Genomic DNA, 23,021 nt, shown 5'->3' on the forward strand with positions numbered 1-23,021 from the left:
CCGTTTTCGCGTTCCCGCCTAGATCTTACGTAATAGCCATGCGCGTTGTTGCGATGCTTGCGATGCTCTTAGTACCAAACAACTCTACTTTTAAACTGATTAATTGAAAATTTTCAACGTTTCGCGGCGTGAAAGTTATCACGTTTTGTCATCGACATAATTATTCAAAATTGATACTCGCGAACGGAGGGTGTGTCTCGTACCATTTGTCAGCATTATGTTTCATTTGCTCATGCAAATCTAGCCAGAATTGAATATTTATTGGCGAATATATTAAATTATATACGTTATATATTTCAACCACGTGGAAAAGATATATGTTCATCGTTGTTAATTTTCTGACTTCAATGTGACTGGCTGACTAAAGAAAAGTATTTAAATATGAAATAATTGAAGAAGAAAATGATCTAATAGATTTGAAAATATAAACATCTTGAAATATATCAAAAATAAGTTTTTCATATTTTCTTCAACATTAATACATGTGTATTTTAACGGTATAAAAATAGAATTGATCAAAAATATTCGAAGGAACGCAACATGATTAATTCTAGAATTCTATAAAAAGATAGTTTTGATGTGGAATTAGTAGGTAACATATTCACATTGAATTTTAAAATTGGTCTTCTATAAAAGATGGAAAATCCAAGTTTTCGCCTGGGGCCTGCATGTCGAATATTTTTATTACAGCGACTGGTATTTATACGACACATAATAAGGAGAAAAAATATTTGTTTATTGAGGGATTAAAAGTTATAAAACTTACAAAATTAATATTAATTAATATTAAAGACATTAATTTAGAAGTTATTAAATAAAAATTACTTTAAAATGAATTGACTAAACATGTGAAAGTTTCATCTCTCTTGTGCTCTTTTCTTTTTCCATGCACAAATCTGCCAGATTTTAAGTAATACAAATTCTAAAATAATAGATACAGACAAGTTCTGAATTAAAATCGATTAAAAATTTTTAAGAATCAGCGAAATATCATACGTAAGGCTTCAAGACATGATTGATAGCAAGAAATGAACTGTTCTATCTCACATAAGTGATCGATATAAGATTTCCTGTAAACAATTAGAAGCAACTATTTTCATGGTCAGTCAGTTAATGAGCTTTCGCTTCTTAGTAAACAATGTTGGTTTACATGGCTATGCTCGCGACTGGTTGCAGCGATTCAATTGAGATTCGACAACTCGTATTCTCTCGTCACCACCAAAACATTGACCGTGAATACGAGTAACAGAGATAGAAAAGAGAGAAAAAGAGGAAGGAAGAGAAAAGCGCCAGCGAGGTGTTTTAGATTGCTCGGCATGAGTATACATTCAAAGGACAAAAAATATCTAGGAAAATTATTATGGATAAATAGTACTGCAATGATTTTGTTTCTCATGGCCATAGCTACAGATTCATAGCTACGGATAATGGTATGAGAAGTACAAGGGATGAATATGATAAATGATATGAGTCACATTTTTGTTTATTTCACATAAGAGAGTAATTTAAAAATAATAAAAGAATTTTACTTGCACATTTAAAATAAAACAATAATTTTAAAATATTAGACACACTTCTTAAATTAAATTGCATTGAATTTCTATATTTTCTGTAGTCTTGATCATTCCAAAAATATCGATTACAATACTATCCTTAGTTTTTTACAAAATCTTCTAATTTGTCAACTACTTAAAATTTTGTTGTTTCTTTTTTATTGGATATATCTATTATTTTCTTTTTTAACCATGTTGTATTCATTGCTTTCTTTTGGATATCGGATACCATTAAAATCAAGAAAGTACAAAAGTGGACTTATCACTTTTATCTAGTGTGATTTATAATGTTACGACCCACACGAATAGATTTTTAGAGGTCAATATGCAATAATAAATCTGGCATATGAAGATTATTTGAAAAAATATGATAAATCGACTTTTTTATTTTCTAATTTCTTTACTACTTGATGGTTAAGAGGCAATGCTTTAATACATATTTACCAAACCAACGGTGTAATTAATGTTGTGACTATCAATCTTTTTGAAATGTTCAACAGGATTCAAAATCAAATGTTCAAGCTTCAAAAATATATATCTAATCCGGAAACCAAAGAAAGATTTGATATTGATACTATAAGATAAATTGTCAGTGTACTGAATTTTAAAATTACTTTCCTTCAAAATTCCAAAAATGTGACATATCTTTCCCTGTAGTTTCCATATGTAATTATTAAACTTTGCAGAACTAGTTTGTATTGTAATTATTTAATGTTTGAATTATAAGTTATATTAAGATGGTTTTCTTCAATTAATAGAAATACCAATGGTGTTAATATAAGCAATGGCATTTAAATAATAGATATATGTACATAACATACATATGACATAATGTACATAACATTTATTACATAAATATATGTAATAGTATGTTACACTATACAATTTTATTCTATACAGTAACTTTAGTAGAATTCAATATCTATACAAAATATTTATGCGTAATTCTTTTGTCCTAAATAAATTACAGTTTATAATATTAATTTAACCTTCCATAAAATGTTTAGTAAATTATATATTATACATATTATAATTTCTAATCAACAAATACTATAAGAAGGTAGTTAGTGTTGTTTCAAATTATTATATTAATTCGTTATTAATTTGTATATTTTAATAAAATTCAAAAGCTGCTCATATAAATTGATTAAAGTGTCTAAATAGGTATTTATGAACGATAGTGTTCGTACAATACAACGAATAGAATATATTTGCGGCATGTAGAAAGGTAACGGTAGAGTAGGGGAACACGTTCTTGCGTTGTACTTTTATCTGTGTGAGTTTCATACGCACTCATTCATACGGCTTCTTCTGATTTTAGTTGTTTATTTTCTCGATCGAATCTCTGGCATAAAAAGATTTTTACGCGTGACTGTTCTTCACGTGGAAAACGGTTTCTGGCCTTCTGAAATCGGAAGAATTTCACGCAGTCGCTTTCTCGCTTGAAGAATCGAAATTCCCGTTCGAATTCAGCCAGGGAATAATGAATGTAAAAATCGCAGGCGAAATCTTGATAGAAGTTGGCTGCTCGTGCGGTCTTTCGTGTATATTAGTGTAGCCGCGGTCTGATTTCTAACGATGCGTGTGCAACATCTCCGTTCATCGGAATTTAAAAAAAGCATGTTATCGATTTACCGCGGTTTAACAGTTGGCGAAGTTAACTTTTCCCGCGGTGGTACTTTTCCCTCAAAGCGGACCACTTTTGCGAGTTCTGAAATCGAGAAAAATAAAACGGCTCCCGGTAAACAGCAACGCTTCGTCGGTTATATCGTCGCGATTTCAGGAATAGAGATATAAAACCTATACTTTTCTTTCTCTTTCAATAGATACAATTTCAAGTCAATAAATATTGGAGTTGCCTCCTTATTGTTAAACGAGAATATTTGATATTATTTATCTGATATTAGATTGATAAACATCAATCGTGCTTGCGTTACGCATCGATATCTATATTTCGTTGAATATTAGAATCAGGTAGTATTATTTCAGTGAACTAAGTTAAGATTCAACATTTTGAAGCTCAATCTTAAACTTTGCATAGAATAATAAAACTTATTGTGCATTATTTGTTAGTGCTGATATATTGTCAATCAGTAGCAGTTCTACGATTCTTATTCTTTTGGAACTTATTGTAATTTGATAAGGTAACTAAAGAATCTTCGGTATGTTATTTAAGTTTATTTTTCTGTATTAATGAAGTAAACATATTTAAAAAAGAGAGGAAGTCATAATTAGTCTTCAATATAACAATGAAAGAATGAAAAATATTGTATGCTCTAAATGCAACAAGAAACAGTATGAAAAATGAGGATATAACTCGAAGAGCCCTACGCGTGATACGGTTATTTCAGTCAAGGAGAAGGTATTATATAAAAACTAACACAATTACATCCATAAATAAAACAATATGCACACTACACGCGCTACTGAATTATGATTATTACAACTGAGAATATTAACATCAGTTGAGCAAACTTTCCTTTTGATGAGTAGAAATTATATCCTCCTAGAAATTTATGATCATCGAACTATTAATGTAAGTATACGACCTATTTCACAATTTATTATGCTACTAATAACGAAGTTAAATACTCTGTTTCCAAATGTAGATCACTTAAAACTTGTTCTTAATAGAATTTGGAAAATTACAGGGTAAATTATATAGTTTGTCTCAAATATCCTTCCGATCTAAGTAATTTCAGTTTACTTTAATATTCCGCAAAATATAGGTATCGATGAATAATATATAACATTTATATCGTATTTATTAAAAGAATACGGTAAATAAGCTTGGAACGCATTTGAAATACCGCGCTGTGGTTTTCACATAAACAGCGATTTACGAAAGAATTTGATCATTATAAACCACAGAAAACTTTAACTTATATACGTATTATATAAATCATTTAAAATTTTACTAGCACTGCAGTGAAATACAACTGTCATAATTATATAGATCAAATTCAAAATCAACTTAAAAATGTTTAATATTATATATAGAAATTACAAGATGTTTATTACAAAATATATATTTAATAAACAATTAATGTACTTACAGCATGAATATAATTGTTACAGATGGTCTCATTGAATATCGAGGCTTATTGACGTAATGGATAATTGTTCAAATTTCCTCTATGATCTCTGAGAAATATATATGTATTTGCTAAATACTCCATTTACTAAATATTTTGTAGTTTTTATATACATTTCAAATTTCCAGTATTGATGAAATTTCAAAATATTCCATATAACGCACATAATATATTCATAAAAAGTAGTCTATATAATTGAAAAGTTTGCACCAATAGGAAGGCAGCTCCAATGTTTAAATGATTGCTGCAAATATTCAAGTGATTAGTTAAAGTGATTTGATTTTCACTGACTTTGAGCTGATTTTTCTGGTTTACTTAAATTATTGGAGAGTAGAGCTGCCTTTTTATTGTAGTACTTGTTTCATTTGACTTATTTTAATATTTTCCTTTTTTTTCGAATTGTAAGTGTACTTTAAACAGATATGATGTGATTAATACAATTTTAAACAACGCACAGGTTTATGGTAAACACTATGGAAATTGATAAAGTTTATGCATGAAAGGAAAAACATAATATAAAATTAATGAATGTTTGATGAGTTATGAAGATTTTTTCTTTGATTTTAAAACGTGTCAACTTTTTTCATAAGCATGTGCATAGGTTTATTCAATTGATCGATTAAATAAAAATTCTCAAGGCAGAGACTGCAATGAACGATGCAAACTGTACGTAGAATATTTGAAATGATTTAAAATTAAATCAAGAAATAAATATTTTAAAATATATCAATATTTATAGGAATGTTATCTTACCGTTAATTACTTAAGAGAATTTCCAAGAATAAGGTTTGTAACGAATATTGTTATAAAATCGATACAAAAAAGTAAAGTTAATTAGAAGTTAATCAGAATTAGAATTAATTGAAAATAGAATGAAGAGAAGCTTGTATATTCACGTTTCCTTAGATACTTTAATTAATTATATACAAAAAATTACTGTATAGTTTCCACATAACTGAAGATGTAAAATTGTTCCTTACTATAATTCATTGTTTGAATAAAATTCATAGAAACGCAAATTACTATCAACAAGAAAAATTATTCGCATCGTCTATCAAAAAGTTGTAATAAAGACATGAAAAAATAAATGGTGAGAATTTTGCAGCAATCAACAATAAGTTTTCAAAAAATTTATTAACGTGATTCGTTAGAGTAGGATACGTCACAGATATGACTGTCAATATGGTGGACGTTTTCTCAAGTGAACTGTGAAGAGAGACAAAGGGTGGTTCGCAAACACGTCTGCTCTCGAGGTTCGAAAAGTAGCGATATATGTAAGAGGCCGGTTGCGAAAAGTCCATTTAATGTAGCTGCAAAGTTCACTGCAAGGCGCGAAACAGTGTGCAATCACGTGATGTCTGTGTATAAATATCTGTATCTCCGGCGTGGTGTTTCTACTCGCGGCTGGTCGCGTGTATAAGTAAGAATATAAATAAACGAGGATAGATCGGTATTATCTGCGACGTGCATAACTATTGTGTACGGCGGCTGTAATTCTGAGATTGAGTCCTAACGTTTCAACGATTACTGTATCACCGCATCATTTACTTTATTTTGAATGGAAGCAAACTTTACATACTTTCGATCCTTATAGAGAATATCGCAAAAAATCCAAATACTGCTATTTATTGATTTACTGCCAAATTAATATGTTTACTTAAAATCATGAAATAATGTTTTGGAATCGTGTACAAAGTACAATTCTGTTTTCTACCGATCTTTTGACAGATAGAGTGATTAAAAGATTTGTTTACTAGGATAGCAGAGATGATATTGTACCTGTATGATCTGTAGTCATAGTGATAGTTTAATGAAAATGTTTTTAATGAAAGGTACCTTAAAACACCTTCAACATGTAGAAAATTAAAAATAAAGTTTTCGTAGCCGTAAAGTATGTAGGATAAAAAAGAAGTTAATAAACATGCAAAACTTCCGCAAATTAGAAGAATAATAAAGAAGAGCTGTTGCATTAATTCTAGTATGGATTTTAACTGCGTATGCATATAGTTGTGCGAAGATTGTGCGTCATTTTCCATGCATTCTTAGCTATCTCAGTTATCATTAACTTTGAGAATTCGGAAATAGGATTTTGTGTATACATATATTTTTGAAACTATACCCTTCAAGATAATGGAGGACGAAAAAAAATCTTGTCAAAAATCTATAGTACAATACCAATTAATTATTCACATGTATATACATGATGGATTTAGATCTTGCATTCAAGTCTAATCACCATTTTACAAATAACGATCAATTTCTCTAAAATGTTCTTCTTTTTATTAACTCATTTCTCATTGCGTAATGTCATATCTTATTACATTCGGTCAATCTTGTCGAAAACCGTGGTGATTTCGTTACTCAGACTTCTACAGTCGGATTGAAAATTTTGATTGAAAATTCAACCTTGGAGCTCGAAAGCAGTCAAGGATATCCAGAAAGAATGCTGGTACTCGTCGGATATTATTGAAACAGGAAAGTAGAGGAAAGGTCTCTGCGGTTTGGTTCGAAACATGAAAAGCCCTTAAGCAATACGAGCGCCGCGTCAGGCAGGTCTAGCCCGATTTCTCAAAGCTGTAGAATCTCCAGCTCGTGCGAAGAAGCTTCGAGAGCCGTGAAAACCAGCAGAGGTCACTCATCCGTCTGGTTTTAGTACTCGTTTACACAAGTCGTACCCGTCATTACAAAGCTCTGAACACAGTATTCTTCCATGACGATTAGACAGCTGTGCTCTAACGATCGGCAACTGCGTGTAGACGTCGTCAGAGAATCCCTGGAATCCCTAAACGTGTTATTCTTTTAACATGACCTCTTATTTCGTCGTTACTCTTTCTGGATTGTATGCCGTTTTGAACGGAGGTGAAAAGCGTTTCGCGTTTATAAAACAACAAAGAATTCGAAGGAAATGCTTGGACAATTATGAAAGTATCGGATTCACGTTGATCCGTAATCTTCTATTTGATGCTTTATCATGCCAGCGAATGGAATTATCCATCATCGTCTTCTGCATATTCTTTAATGAATAAAAGTTGATTTATGTTATTCGTTGTGCAAAGTTCAAAAACTATCTGATTTTTATACATTTTTATGAATCTTTATATTAATCAGTTGGTATTGTATGAAATAAAGTTGAAATTCTCGCGTAATAGTTTTAAAAGCAATTTAGTTTTATGAACTCTTGTGTTATCTATCTAATATTATATGGAATCTTAATTGTATCCTCCTTACAGGATTCTTGTGCAACAGTTGTAGGAGTAACTGATGTATACAAATTTTTATGAATTTTCAGTATTGTATAGAATGAAGGATGGATTCTTGTATCATCTCTAAAGGCAGTTGATTTTCACGAACTATGAACAGCTTATGAATTTTCTTGAGCAAACCATTGCATTGATAATATAGAATTAAATTTGAAACCTTCTTAGGATATAAGGAGACATTCTTAAGTCGACAATTAGCTAGATTCCAGCATAATTTTAATTAATAATCGAATGTTTGTTATATTTATAGAAAAATTTAGTACCTCCAAATATATTATTTTTATATAGTACGATACAAAACATTTTTCTCGATTTGCAAGAGAACTTTATTAAGAAAACATTATTAAGAAAACTTTATTAAGAAAACTTTATTAAGAAAACTATCATAATGTTAATATTGTATATACTGTTCAAAATAATTAGAGGTTTTCTACTATGCAGGATTCTGTTGGATCAGTTAAGTGAATACAAGTGTATAGAATACAAGTGTATTCTATAGTCTTGATAGATTGATATGTTATTCGAATGATAAAGACTGACTTTGGAACAACGATTAAAACAGAAGTGTAATAAAAGAAGTCTATGTAAAAATCAAACTGTTCAACTTTACCTTTTGTAAATTTTTTAATTTTGCTATCCAGGTACACGATTTTACACGATTTATATTTAATTGCCAAAAAATAACTGACTGGCTTTCATAAATTCATTTATCACAGGAAATGATACAAGTAATAGTAAATTTCAAGATAAATTGTGATAAAATGATATTTATAATAGTATCATTTTTCTCTATCTTTCAATTGATGGGGTTAATCTATGTGACTGTTGAATGATTCATTATCGCATCGAATCTGTATAAACAAGTTACTTTTCATACGCAGATCGTCATTCTCGACAAGAATGTTTTCTTCTCATAGAATGCGTGCCTGAAGGTGTTAAAATATGTTTGAACAAACATACCCATATGCGTAATATACAGAGAATATTTTTGTAGTCAGAAATTACAAACTCTTTTTAGCGGAATTCACTATTTTTTCTAAAACAACGTTGATATCATACACAGGCATTATAAAAATATCAGGAAAATCTCTTTTCGTTATCTATTGGTCTTTTAAATAATATCTATCTGATAGAGATTATACGCGAGTTCTTCCGTTTATCAACAGCATAACGTTTTCGTTTTTTATTATCTTTGTCTAATTGCAATTCTTCGTAGGATGAGTGTTTTAGAGAGAAATTTTAGAGAGAAAAGAAAAAAACACTGTTCTCATAATCTGTTTGGATACGAACTAACAACATAAGCACCAAATGTCTTTCTCGGTACAGGACTTTTTTCTTACTGTACTATCTATCACACAGATACTATTCGATGTTTCACTACGTACATGCATATACTACTATTACATGTTGTATGAGAGAACAGAGCAGCTATAAATAAGAGAAATCTTACTACTTGTAAATCCAATCAACTGCATGATGAATAGGTTTATTCCTATTTTGTTTTTATAATACGATATTCAAAGATACATTTTTTGTTCTTCGAACGATAGAACGATCCATAGAACAATTTAAAATCCAAATTTTAAGTAATAATTCCAAATTATATTCAATTGAATTTCGTATAACGACTTCCCCTATTCATGTATTTTGTCACTATGTAATGTTTAACGTTGTGTGTAATGTTTAACGAGGCCTGACTCTTCAGAAGAAAGGAACTTGAGTCACGACAGTATCTTTCCAAATGATTGAATATGTCGGAAATATTTATCTACAGTTACTCGCTTTAATATTTAAAATTTAAGTGACTTAAAACAGTTTTTTTTTTAAAGTTAGAAGGATTAATTAACTAGATTGCGTGTAAAGAAGATTTGGAACAACTTAAATTTATCAGCATCGCGAAGAAAATAGTAAAGATTGTTTTTTACTTTTTTTTCTGAGTCTATAATTGTAGATTTATGTCAGTTATAGGTTGTAGCTTATGGTAAAGATTTCATCGAAACCGGTTGACGCCACGGGAATTAGGCAAAAACTAAGAATCTTTAGACTGCTTACAATTATTGACCGAAAGTCGTGAAAATCTGTGATTTTTTACCGTTCTTACCATTTGTACCTCATAGCAATGTTTTCCGATTATGATGAAATCTTCAGCATGTAGAGGCTACATTTTCATTACAAGCTCAGAAAAAAATGTTGGAAAAAGCGATATTTACTGTTTTTTTCTTCGCGATATCGATAAGTTGCAATAGTTCTAAATCTTTTTAACGCGTCATCTAGTAAACTAATTCTTCTAACTTTTGAAAAAAGTAGTTTGGTCCACTTCTAAAGAAGTTATTCTGTTTCAAAAGTTGTCCGAATATTAAAGTGAGAAATTGTATATGCTATAAAATGTTGTAATGAATTCTTAGGAGTAACAAATAAGAAAGAATAAGGGAATGTGATACACAGAATTCTTTGTTGATGTATATCGATACAGATACAGTTCAAATAAAGCTCCGACAAAAGCATCTAGGTAATCAAATACGTGATTGATTACGTGCGTGATTAGTAACTGGTTATGTAGTTTTCCAAACTTGTATCGCAAGAAAGAATAGTTATTTTAACTAACATTCTTCATTTTTTTTTCGTTATTACACGTGTAATAGAACTTTCATTATCCGAATTAATTATTACGCACCCTTTGAATAATTTTATTTCTATATGAAAGAAGATCATTTATTTTGGTCTATTTTATAGATATTAATATTCAAGTAACAATTTCTTTCAGTTTCTATTGTTATTATTCGAAAAGGGACAATACCAAACTTCCCATTAACGGATCGTTCCTCAAATCGACGATCTTGTTATAAATAATTAAATTTTAGTTACTTGCATATTATAACGTAACCTATTTTTTTACTGTATTGTAACAGAACTTATAACAAAGCTAAATATTAACTAATTCTAAATAAAAATTAAAAAATATATAAATTTCATATGTATATCCAATGTAAAAGCGTACGAGTAAAAAGCTTTTACAGAATAAAGTTGGTACTTTTACTGGATATCGTGTTCCGCTCAACGAAGGATCGTGAACGACTTTACCCCAAATTCTATGAATTCCAAAGTATTCGAACAGCTTTAATTCAATCGTTTCCGTTAAACAGCTGAACGGAACGCCAATAGAGTTTCCTCTAAAAATAATCGGGCAGTTTGGAAGCAAAGATTAACCGAACGATCTTGGAGGCATCGGTTTCCGCGGCGTCCATTTACGGCGTGTACGCAAACGTCGAGAATCAAAGCGGTTCTACGCCGCGTCGCTTTATCCGCGTGGTATTTAGACAACGTTACACATTATACAATCGTCATTAACGAAACATAGCGCAATTAATGCGAATTTTCCCAGCCGTCTGCTGTTCAATGAGATTTAAAAATGATTTGGTAGAAGCGGGAGGCGCGCACTGCGTATATTTCGAGTAAGTGCGGTCGGCTGAGTTTAAAGCAGGCTTTCCACGTTATTTTTGCACGAGGCAACACTGGCGTCGCGTCGTTGCCGCGTCTCCCTTGTCGATCTCCTTTCCTGCCACTCTTCACTCTACCTCTTTCTCTCTCTCTCTCTCTCTCTCTCTCTGCCACCTCTGTGTACGACCCTACGACGACCACGTTGCCGATATCATCATCTTGAGGTCATCTCTCCCTCCGCTTACTTTCGGACCGACGACCATCAGGACCGGTAGAAGCTTCCTTCGCTTTTTTCATTCGCCCACTTTTCCACCTGCTTCGATTGCAAGTCAAAAGGGACAAAAATTCTCAGCCAAAGGCATTAATTTTGAGAAGCGTCTTAATATATTAAAGATCTAGTAACAGCTTATCATTTGGCTTTAATTTCACTAAACTCTATAAAATTATAGAATCTACATGAACGAAATGTGAATCCCTGGAATTCAATTCCCTTTCATAATCACGATGTTATAAAACAAGATTCGGAAAAATAGATTGATTGATAAAAATTGCAAGTGAAATATTGCGTTAACGTAACGTTAGTCCTTAATAGCTTAAATTGCGTTTCCCTTTGCGTTGTTATAGGTTGTAATGTATCGGCAACGAAGTAGAATTGGATGTTGTCCTACTAGACCTAGCGTTTAGCTTAAGAAACGTATGTTACTGACATATAGAGTACAAGACTCGATTGTCATTCATTTAATTGAAAGTTTGAGTACTGCTGAATTGCTGAATTGTATCTTTTATCTTCATAAAAATATTTGTAAATTATATATTAGAGAGTCTGATAGCAACTGTATTTGAACAGGCACAAAGTTACAGTTAAACTTCTATCATGGGTAAGACTGGGAACGTTTATGCAAGTGCAAAATTAAATATGGGCTTCACTTATCGAATATTGTATAAATTATATCTCTTTGCGCATTATGCACATGTACATTTTTGTACCTATGAAGTTTTCATAAATGCATATCTAAAAAATATTGAGTATCTAATCCCATAACGTGGCGTTTTTATAAAGAGGACGACAAAATTTACTAGCATTCAAAGTTTCAACTAAATTCCTGATCCAAATGTCCTGCAGTTTCTTCTAAGTTTACGTCAAAATTCGTAGTACCATAAAAGTGAAAATATTCCCGATTGGGAACGTCTGCCGGCAAGGATCGCGACGTTTGTAACGCGAACCCTCGAGGAAACGCGATGACGACGATAGTAGGTCGGCTGTTTTATATTTAGTGACAATAAATTTTATAGGGTAACTAAAAAACGACGGTTTCGTAACGCGTCGCGAGTCACGGCTCGTTGTCTCTGTAGCTTGAATGTAACCAAAACCACGGAAAGGTTATACGACGAAAAGAAAATCGCGAAGAATATAAAGGCGAATTCCTGTTCTGTTTCTAAAACGCATTCCGTCAGCTGTCAGTGTTCAACCGAACGCAGTGGTCGACACTCTATTTACCTTGCCTGGAGCAAGGCTGTGATTTCTACTTACCATAAATTGCGACAGAATAATGCCGATCGTGCTTTGTAGCCTCGCCCGATCCGTCGTCAAAACACCGGTTCACCTTTCTCTCGTAGAATTTCTCGTCCCGGGCGATTTTCTCAGCGACTCTGGAAGGTGTGCGTTACGTGACAGGTTTTTGTTATTTGAATTCCTCCCACGAGTCACCCTCGAATAAGTGCAATTATCGTTTCGCTCCTCTCTTGCCAGTAGCTCTAATGTTCGCGGAAGCGCAACACCACCTTTCACGCATTGTCTACCGACACGCCGCGCCGCGCCGTTTCGGACGCTTGGCAAGTAATCGGCGAGAATTTTGTATTCGAAAGCGATCAAGAGATCAAGCAAGTAGTATCTCTCGCGTGACAGTATTTCACGACGAGCTCGATGTTTCACGGTCGTTACGTGGAATGTTCGTGTATAATGCTAGATTAGTGAAGTCGATCGTAATTATGTACTCGTTATGTGTCAGTGCTAGGCCGCGGTTAATATTCGCAGGGTGGCTATACAACGATTAATAACGATTCCTGTGAAGTTGTTGTTTGTCGTCGTATCGGTGGATTGTCGTCAGCATTATAATATCCGAAAACTTGATTCTGAAAGCGAAAGACTTTGTAACACGTAGGTAGACGGTAATTAAAATATTCCATCGAGTAATCAAGAAACTCGGCAGACGCTTACGTCATTTGAAACGCGACATCAGAGATTCGCGTGATATGGTAAAAGTGTCGGGCCTGATTGGGAACGTCCGTTACTTTGTGACGCGATTCTGTACGCCTGCGCGGTTTTTTTTCTCATTTGGATGAATATTGATATTTGTCTTTTTAATCTATTACATATATTTTTACATATCATTGAATACATTAACAAAAATGTTATTTTATAGCATAACGTAACGATATATTTAGATAGGAAACAATGCGTTGTGAGTTTATCAAAGTTGTAAACAATCGATGCAGTAAAATTTTTTGTTTAACTAAGGGTCAATGTTGCGTTAATGCAATATTCTACTAGGAATAACTTTTTCAACCAGTTGAAATTATTACATTCGGCTTTTTAATATTAGCGTTTATAAAAGAAAGTTCGAGAGATTTACGTAATATCTTTTTCGTCACTAGTATTTCTTCTCCCATCTGAATTTTGTAATTCTATGTACTTTCAAAAAATTGAAGCATTTTTACTATTATCAAGAACCAATTTCTTGACAATCATGGAAATTCTTTTGTTTCTTCGATTTTTGTAGTGAGTATCTATAAAGTACACATTATTCTAACATATCTTTTGTATTTTGACAAAACTTATATGTGAATTAATCTATACAAGTTTGTTAAGAGTATTGCATATACACAATTTGTATACATTATTTTACTGCTCCATTCTTAACGTATTAATAACATGGCAATGCATATTTTCTATAATTTCTAATTCAATATATAAGATGTTGAGAAAAGAAAAGTTAATTACAGACAGAGAGATTAGCCAAGTCGACTTCCTTTCTAATCTAAAATCATCTAAAAATATTTAATACTTTACATATCTACAATTGTTTTATTTATATGTTATACAATTTGTTTCATTATACTTTCTAATTATTTTCCAATCATTTACGTATATTTAAATTACACTGTAAAAAAAACTGACTGTAAACGTTTTACCTTAAAAAATTATAATTCCAAATTAGAAATGATACTATATTTAAACACAAGAAATAAATGATTAACAAAGACGAAGAGTTTACTTCTGAAAAAGTACACTTCTAAGATTTACTTTTATTAGCAGCAACTATTACTAGCATCAAAATAGGAACGTTAGGAGAAAGCTGTATTACCCACTAATTCAAAAAAGTTTGCCAATTATTTTTTGTGACATTGAAATATTAACAAAGATCTGTTTCAAAATACTTGCGCTTCAATGAAATTTATTTTGCTTTGAAGTGTTCTTAATATATTTTTGATTTTTCGAATATGTACCATAATGGTTTAGTAGTGAACAAGAAGAAATGTATAACAGTACCTATTAACAATATACATCTGCATTGTAGTATTTCGAAAATCGTTGCCAGTTAGCTTCGACTGTGTCTTCAGTTGTAAGCGATAGGTTATGTTCGTACGTACGCAATCATTGAGGCTCACTACTATTCATATACTACGGCTCAATTTTTCTTCCACAACAATTAATGAAATAATCATAAGTTTCAATAAGCTGTCGCAATGAATAATATAGTCTGATATGTTTGAACGAAGATCGAGTACTTAGTGAAAGTATCAGGTAAAATCAAGATGTGCAATGGTTGGACTTTTTTTTTAATCCGAAGACTTTGATAATTTTAAGTGCTACCGATATTAATTTAGATTATTTTTAATGTCACATGATACATATGGTTTAAATTACCTTAGGACAACACTGAAAAAAGAGGATGTTCCTTTTTTGTTGTTCATTTGAATATAACAGTTGAACTTTTGAATTTTATTTTCATTAATTTATGTTAGCTACTGAATGCTTAATAAACACAGTTTTGTACAGGTCTCCTATTTTCATTACAACTTCTAATCTATTCTATTGTTCGACGTTCATAACTGTGAAAAGCATGATTTAGTTAACAATTTTCAAATAAACTCGTATCAATAACTGATGCCAGTTAGAAAAATATTTGTACATTTTCTAATGAAGCGAATTCTTCGATCTAATGAAATTAAATTTCTCTTTCATCAGATTCTATCAAATTTGTGTAATCATATGAACCTACCATTAAGTACATATTACGAAATTTAATATATTGGAAGATGCGGAAAGATCATCTTGTTTTTGACGATTGATATGTCTCGATATAATCTGTATATTATTATTTGATGCCTATATAAACTTTACTTAATAAATCCTAGTTCTAATTGAACGTCAAATGTATCAATGATAGAGAAAATAAATTCTATTCCGATGAGAAATTGGCAAAAATTATTCAACGTTCAGTAGGAATTTATCTCATCGTATCGATACGTTAATTAAAAAAAAAAACACTTTCTCATGACAAGAAAACGAATACTTTACGAACTTGCAAAAACTATTTCCATTCATTTCTGAAAAAGATAATTTTCCGGAAAAGTAATCTATTCAAGATGTTATTCACTAAATAGCAAAAGATTACCAAAAGGAAGTGCATATATGTATTGATTAATGACCTAGCAATTTTGTGAAGGTATAACACCTTTAAACTTTTTCTAAATATCCTATATTAGTATATGAATATGTATATATGTATTGTATATATATGTACATTGTAGCTTGTAAAGCTAGAATTTTTTGACATTCCAAAATTCAACTTACACAAATCGAAAAAGAATTTTCCAAAATCAATACGTTGATTTTTCTCCTTGGTATGGCAAGGATAGCAAAAACAACGAAATCGAGGGGAGTTTCGGTAACCGTTTGCCATGTGCGTTGACGATGAAAATCGAGCAAACGTTCGGAAAAAAGCGAAAGAAACGTTTTCCCTTTCAGCCGAGCAAATTGGTATCGCGTTTCGGTGGCGCTTGTACGTTCTTCGTGCTAAACTCCGACTGTCTGTTGCGTGTTCACCGACAGATGCACATTCAGTGACGTAATGTCAGACGCGGAGCGTAACCGCACTCTTCACGTAACATACCCTTGACTCTCCTAATGAGTATCGCACATTCGTTACGTATGTTGCGCTTCGTGGACAGATACACACAGCGTGTCGAGCGAAGGTGCACACGGATGAGCGTACGACGTTGCACGCTGCATGTTCTGTATATACCCGTGCGCTGCACGTTGCGTCTGTATCGCGGTTTATCTCAATGTTGTTACAAGAATACCACGCACCCCTTATATGCCCGTTGGCTAAGCATCTAATAAAGCGTTTCTTCGCGATAAAAGCTCCAAGCTCAGGTTTTCTGCTTCACGTCGGTTACAAGAGACTGAGTGTTCCGTTGCGTTACTCGCGCTGAGATATAATAAATGAAAAATCGTGCGGCGAGCAGAAGCAGTTTTCCCAGCGTGCACCGGGAAACGGCCTTGATCGGAGTGTACTCGAAGACAGACGTAGATAAAGGTATAGAGAGAGAAAGAGAGTTGTTAGCAGGATTTCTTGACCGAGTCGACTCTATAAACCATCTGGAAAAGAGACACACTGCATTGGTGAAACACGGGGAAGACTTTCAATGATTCCATGGAAATTTTTTCTGCGTAATACTAAATGTACATACGCGCGTCGGTAGAAGGATGTACAACTTACCTTCCGCAAGGAAAATATCTGCATTCTGAGTTTTATTCGTTATTACATAGTTATTATATTAAGTTACTCTGAACATACACGTTGTTTTAAATATGTAGTATATTATGAAAGAGAATAATTCGATTGAAACTGAATATTTTTGCTTCAAACAAGTTCTCCAATATTTGATGTACTTTTGCTAATACATTGGAAAAATACGTAGAATCTAAGGTTTTAACAGGAAAGAAACTGTTGATATTGCTGTAAAACTGCCCCTTAATTCTATCTTGCTTCCTAAAACCTTCTGTATCTTTTTGTATAGAAATTATCAAGTGTATGACAAAAAGTAAAAATCGAATGGTGATAACTCTAAGAAATGTAGCGCATAAGGTACGACTTCAAATACTCAGTGATGCAATTTTTGGTTGTTTGCTCCGCCTTTCAAATTTTATGTTTACTTTATGAAGAGTATGTTAATTTCAAAACAAAATTAATTGTCAATACAAATAGAAGAATTATCAGTTTCGATAGACACGATGATGTACATATCCTATTATATCCGACTCTATTTTTATAACACTTGGAATACCTATGTCGCAGAAAACCCGGATTATACTTCCAGTATAACCCAATAATTATATGTAAGACATCGAAGGAAATTCGAAATATGAAAGTTATTTATTATAAATACCTAAAAGTCAGAAAAAAATGGTAGAATTTATTAGGTACATTATTGTACTGTCTAGTTTTTAATCCTTTGAGTGACGTTCCATGACACGTGTTGATCATACGTTGCTTGTTGCCATAAAACATGCGATTGGTTGAGTGAGTTTCCACTTTTCATGTGAAAGTAACATATCGAATTTACCCGAAAGTAATTGAAAACTAAAATGCAAAAATTTCAAAAAAATGATTTACTTCTTATTTATATTACATTTATATTACAAAATATAAATTATATGTTTCGTATTTAAAAAATTAATAATTTTCATAAAATAGAGTTCAATATATGACTCAATGTTACACATTTTATATTTATATTTATCTACTCTAATAGTAAAAAGATACTACTCTTTTAATTATAATACTTTTTTAACTAAATATAATTATGAAAAAGAGACTACTTATTTAATAGTATTTACTTATTATAAAAAAGATTCTGATAAATTAAACGTTTTCCAAGCTTATAAAGATATGTAGGAATATAAGAATAGTTTGTTACCAATGCTTTTGCTTTCATTTATGGGTACAAGAACCATCATACATGAATAACTATTACACGTACCTAAACATCGGATACACACATATATAAGTATTAGGCTATACACAAACATAAAAGGGTTCATAGATACTATAAATTTCTATGATCCTGATGTCGGAATCCTTGTTGAATTCCAAGTTACGAATTTCTACTCTTCGGTCTCGCCATATTAAAACGTTTATTAGAAGCTATATATGAAAATTCATTTGGGACGACAATGTTCATTAAGCAAAGACCTCGCTGGAAACTACAACACGAGTTTTATCTGCTTCATACTGATTGGGCCCGATCTCCGATTCGAGGCACTGACCTCGCGTGCTATTTAATCGCCCTTCTCTGCCGCAGCTCGAGCCTCCTCGTTCCTCTTGAATCGCTTTCGCGTTTCTCTTCATCGGTCGACCAGCTTGTCCCTACGTTCTCGGACGTTCCTCTTCGTTCCTCCCTGCTTTCAGTTCGTCCTTCTTCCTATCTCTTATATGGAGAACGTCATTCCTCTTTTTTTCCCGGCGAGTTACGGTGTCCCGTATAAAATATTCTTACAGCATGCGTGTGTTGGCTTATACGCACTTACGCCTTACGCATACAACCGCGCGTTGGATCATTGAAATGTGACGCAATTCGACTACGCTCGAAGAGTACGTTCTTGAACCTAGTTGATATACGGCAAAAAAAGACTTCGAACGTATTTGAAGCGTCATGATTTTCACATGGGACAGGTATATGAAGACTACACTCTTATATATATTAAGATTTTGATGTCACTTAATAGCTAAAAAGAAGTATCTTAATATGAAATAGTTAAAAAAGGGAATAATCTGATAATTTCGATGATATAAGCTTTTCGAAAATAAATGATAAATTTATGGTATTTTGTAAGAAACGAATAATATTAGCTTAATTGTTGCGTTAGTTTCATGTGATTAACATTAATCTGTATTACTAATACGTTATTAATGCTTCTTAAATGCTCAAGAGAGTGACGAAAATACATATTTAATACCAAAGTCAAATATAAAGATGTGAAATTAGTTGACAACACACTGAATCTTAAATTTGCTCTTTTATAAAAGACAGGAAATGTAAATTATCATGATTCTAATGGAAGACTTGACGATGATTGTACATTTTGATAGCAAAAGGTGATTTATATATTTGCTTATTGTCTAATGAAAATTATATAGTTCAATGGAAATCTTTATTACAAGATTTACAACTTCACTGTTTAATTATAAATCTTCTGTAATATAATTGCAGATGTATCTATAAAAATTATGTATATATTATATATTTTATTATGTTATATTATATATTGTAATTATGTATATCTTATGTAAGGTGTATAAATTATGTATATATTATGTTAAAATTACGTAATATGTATAATTAATACTTTGTTTATAAAAATTGAAATGTACTGAATAGAAATTGAAGATTTTCAAGTATCCTGTTGTACTGCTAGAGAGATAACGTGGATAAAGATAGTTTTGCAGAAGATATAGCCCATAAACCTCTTATCATGATGATCGTTCGATGAAATGTTAATGTTTCCCAATTTCACATTTGTTTCAGTAAGCAAAGAAACTTTTCGTAATCACAGTGGTAACATCCAAAACAAATAGCAAAGTGCTATACATAAAAGTTATAAAATTATTTAACCCATTAATTATTCATTATATGTCATAATGATAAACGTAGGTGTTTAATGAAATTATCTTTGGCATTAATTATATCTTTGAGGCAACTATCCATACTATATATTCATTTTTTACCAAGTGTATGCTTACAAGTAACGTAACTTGTATAGCTTTATATAAACTTTCAAATAAATTTTAAATTTTATCTACAATTGTAATAGTCGTGTCTTTCATTACAGTGCTAATGGTAGTAGAATCACTATACTCAATGTATATCAACAAGAGTTCTTCCGTGTTTCCCTCAAGCTTAAAATAATTTGTAATGGTATAAAAACTTGATTGAGCCAAAAAATCAACAGGGTTAACGGTTTCAATAAGGTTTTTATGGAAACTTTTCCCTCTTCGGTAATTTCAAATGATTCAAGCGATCGATAACCATTGAAATGTTCTCAAGGTAATCGCGTCTGGTGTTTGCTACGATTATAATATCCGACAGTTTAATATTTAACACGACAAATTCGATAACAAGGATTTCTTGGGAGTAAACAGTTTCTAGTGAATCTCGTTACGCAATCCCGATGAATAAATTACATATGGTAAAATCCAGTGGAATTTTTGTCATTGATATCATTCAAAGGTTGAAAAGTAACGTTGCTGTTTAATGATAAATTTTCTTATTCGTTTTCATTTATCCTTCAACCGATAATGGAAGGTAAGAGCATGAGATGTTGGAGAAACTAACGAAATATATGGAAAAAACGTTGGAAGATTAAAAAGAATTTCCTCAATGAAACTCAACGACATCCTCGAAACCGAACCGATCATCTTTTGTTGCTAGCTTCCCAGTTGTCACGAATTCGTTCTCGAAGGACATCTTTTTACTCAAGATTACTAAACATACGATTGCCTTAAAACGATTGCGCGTAGGAAAAATTCCAATTCGTGGAAAGCGACACATTGATTATTGCATCATATAAACGTAGCAGCGTAACTACTACGATAGATCGTTACTGATTCATAGTGTGTTCATTCGCTAGTTCTTATTAATTTTACAACACCAGTCTCATTCGCAATGTTCCTCCAGTACAACATAAAATGTTCGTCTTCCTTCGCATTTCAACTTTTATGATTTATGATATATTGAACACATAACTTTAGTTACTAGTTTCATGTAGTATATTACTTGGGTATCAATAGGTGACTAAATATATTATTTGAGACAAATGAAATCTTTGTTAATCAAAAAACCTACATATTGATGTTTAATGGCGTAAAACATCCTCAAAAATGATTCTACTTTCTGAAAAAAGGATCTATAGGTTTATGATAAATATCTATACGTATTATATGTAATCAATAGTTAAATTACTTCTAGTCAAATTCTTAAATTACAATGAAATTTTTATTCATTTTGTGTATAAATTATCAATTCATCAATATACTTTATCCTATGAGTCCACCTTTCAAAAAACTATGATATAATAATATATAATATGTATCCACAATATACAAAAATTTTGGAGATTAAGATAACGGAATTTAAGAATAAGGTACATTTTTTAAGCATTTCAAATTAGGATAGACTGCGTATTTTAATTTCAATTCTAAAAATTATTCTGGAGAGTAACAATAGCTGATTGTCAAAAAAAAAAAAAAAAGAGGAAAAGGATTAGCATCTGTCAAAGATAGACCTCAGTGGCACTGAGCATACTGTAATGAAGTATTGTTCGTAGGAAAAGATTGGAAACTCTTCTAGGAGACCACGTAACACTACGCTACTTGGCATACGTAGTAGAATGACACTGTGCAGGACTTGCCATCTACTAGAATTACACGTGAATGATATACGAACCTGATGAGCGTTTCTGTGAGACGTTCTGCATACTCGAAGAGGTACAGCTATAATACCTAAATATTCTTAACGTGAAAACATATAATCCACATTACAATGATTCCTCTGTGATAGAAGACGTCTTGATTTATATCGATCTTCATTAACTGTTGAGTGAATGTAAAAAATATACCGCTTCGTAAAATGCTTTTTCATTTCTTAGGTTTTGTATACCGTAGTAATTATACGCAATATAATTAATAGTATACAATTGCAAGCTGATCACTTACAGAATTTTGAAGAAACTCAGACAAGCCGTTAGGTAAATAAACATATAATATAATTAGGTAATATATAAAATTGTATCAATTTTTTTAAATTTAAAATAATAAAATTAGGCTTTTACTTTCATCAAAGTAAGTTTTTTAATCAAAGTAGTATATCATTAGACTTATAATACTCTTTTGTTATGCAGATATAATGTTTATGTAATACTATTCTTTAAGAACATCGTTGCTTTGCACTTCATAAAATGTTCACAGGTTTATTTTTTAAAGCTGATGACTAGAAGACTAGCTATGACTAAAAGAAAATTAAAAAAATTCACAAGTAATAGCTTCCTTAGTAACATTACTTTCAAAAACAATATAAACATCTTCGTTACTAGCGTTGCATATTATGCGCATGTGACGCTTGAAAATTAATCTAAGCTGCGAAATAAATCAATATATAACTGACATGCCTGGTTAAAAAAATTAATCTCATTAAGTTATTGACTTAATAAAAGTATGTTATACAAGAAACAACATATGATGTATGAGGAACAAAACATAATTTTAGATGATGTTCTCTTTGAGTTCATTGTAACAGCGAACATATTGATATCATATGCAAATTTTGCATATTTTGTACAAAGTGGCCAATTTTACTATAGTATTACGAATTGAAGACGAAACCTTACCTTCGATCATTATTAAAAAAAAAAAAAAATCATAAAACGTAAGAGTATAAAATCAACATTCAATTTCATGCAAACTATCTACGCTATGGACAATATATTTTTTGACATAATTTACTCAAGTGTAAAGAAGAATCTGAAGCGTTCAAATATAGTATATATTCCATATGTTGTTATTTGTTAGCTTAATTTTGTCCATTCCATGATTGCATCATAATCTAGGTTT

At 31.5% G+C, this 23,021-nt stretch overlaps 1 protein-coding gene across 3 annotated transcripts in view; it reads left to right on the forward strand.

The window, feature by feature from the left end:
• The window catches only part of LOC117212934 (forkhead box protein O), a 296,038-nt gene that overhangs the window by 2,267 nt on the left and 270,750 nt on the right, over positions 1–23,021 (forward strand). The window lies entirely within an intron of this gene.

This window comes from Bombus bifarius, unplaced genomic scaffold, assembly GCF_011952205.1.
Source record: "Bombus bifarius isolate JDL3187 unplaced genomic scaffold, Bbif_JDL3187 scf7180000008418, whole genome shotgun sequence".
Lineage (NCBI taxonomy): Eukaryota > Metazoa > Arthropoda > Insecta > Hymenoptera > Apidae > Bombus > Bombus bifarius.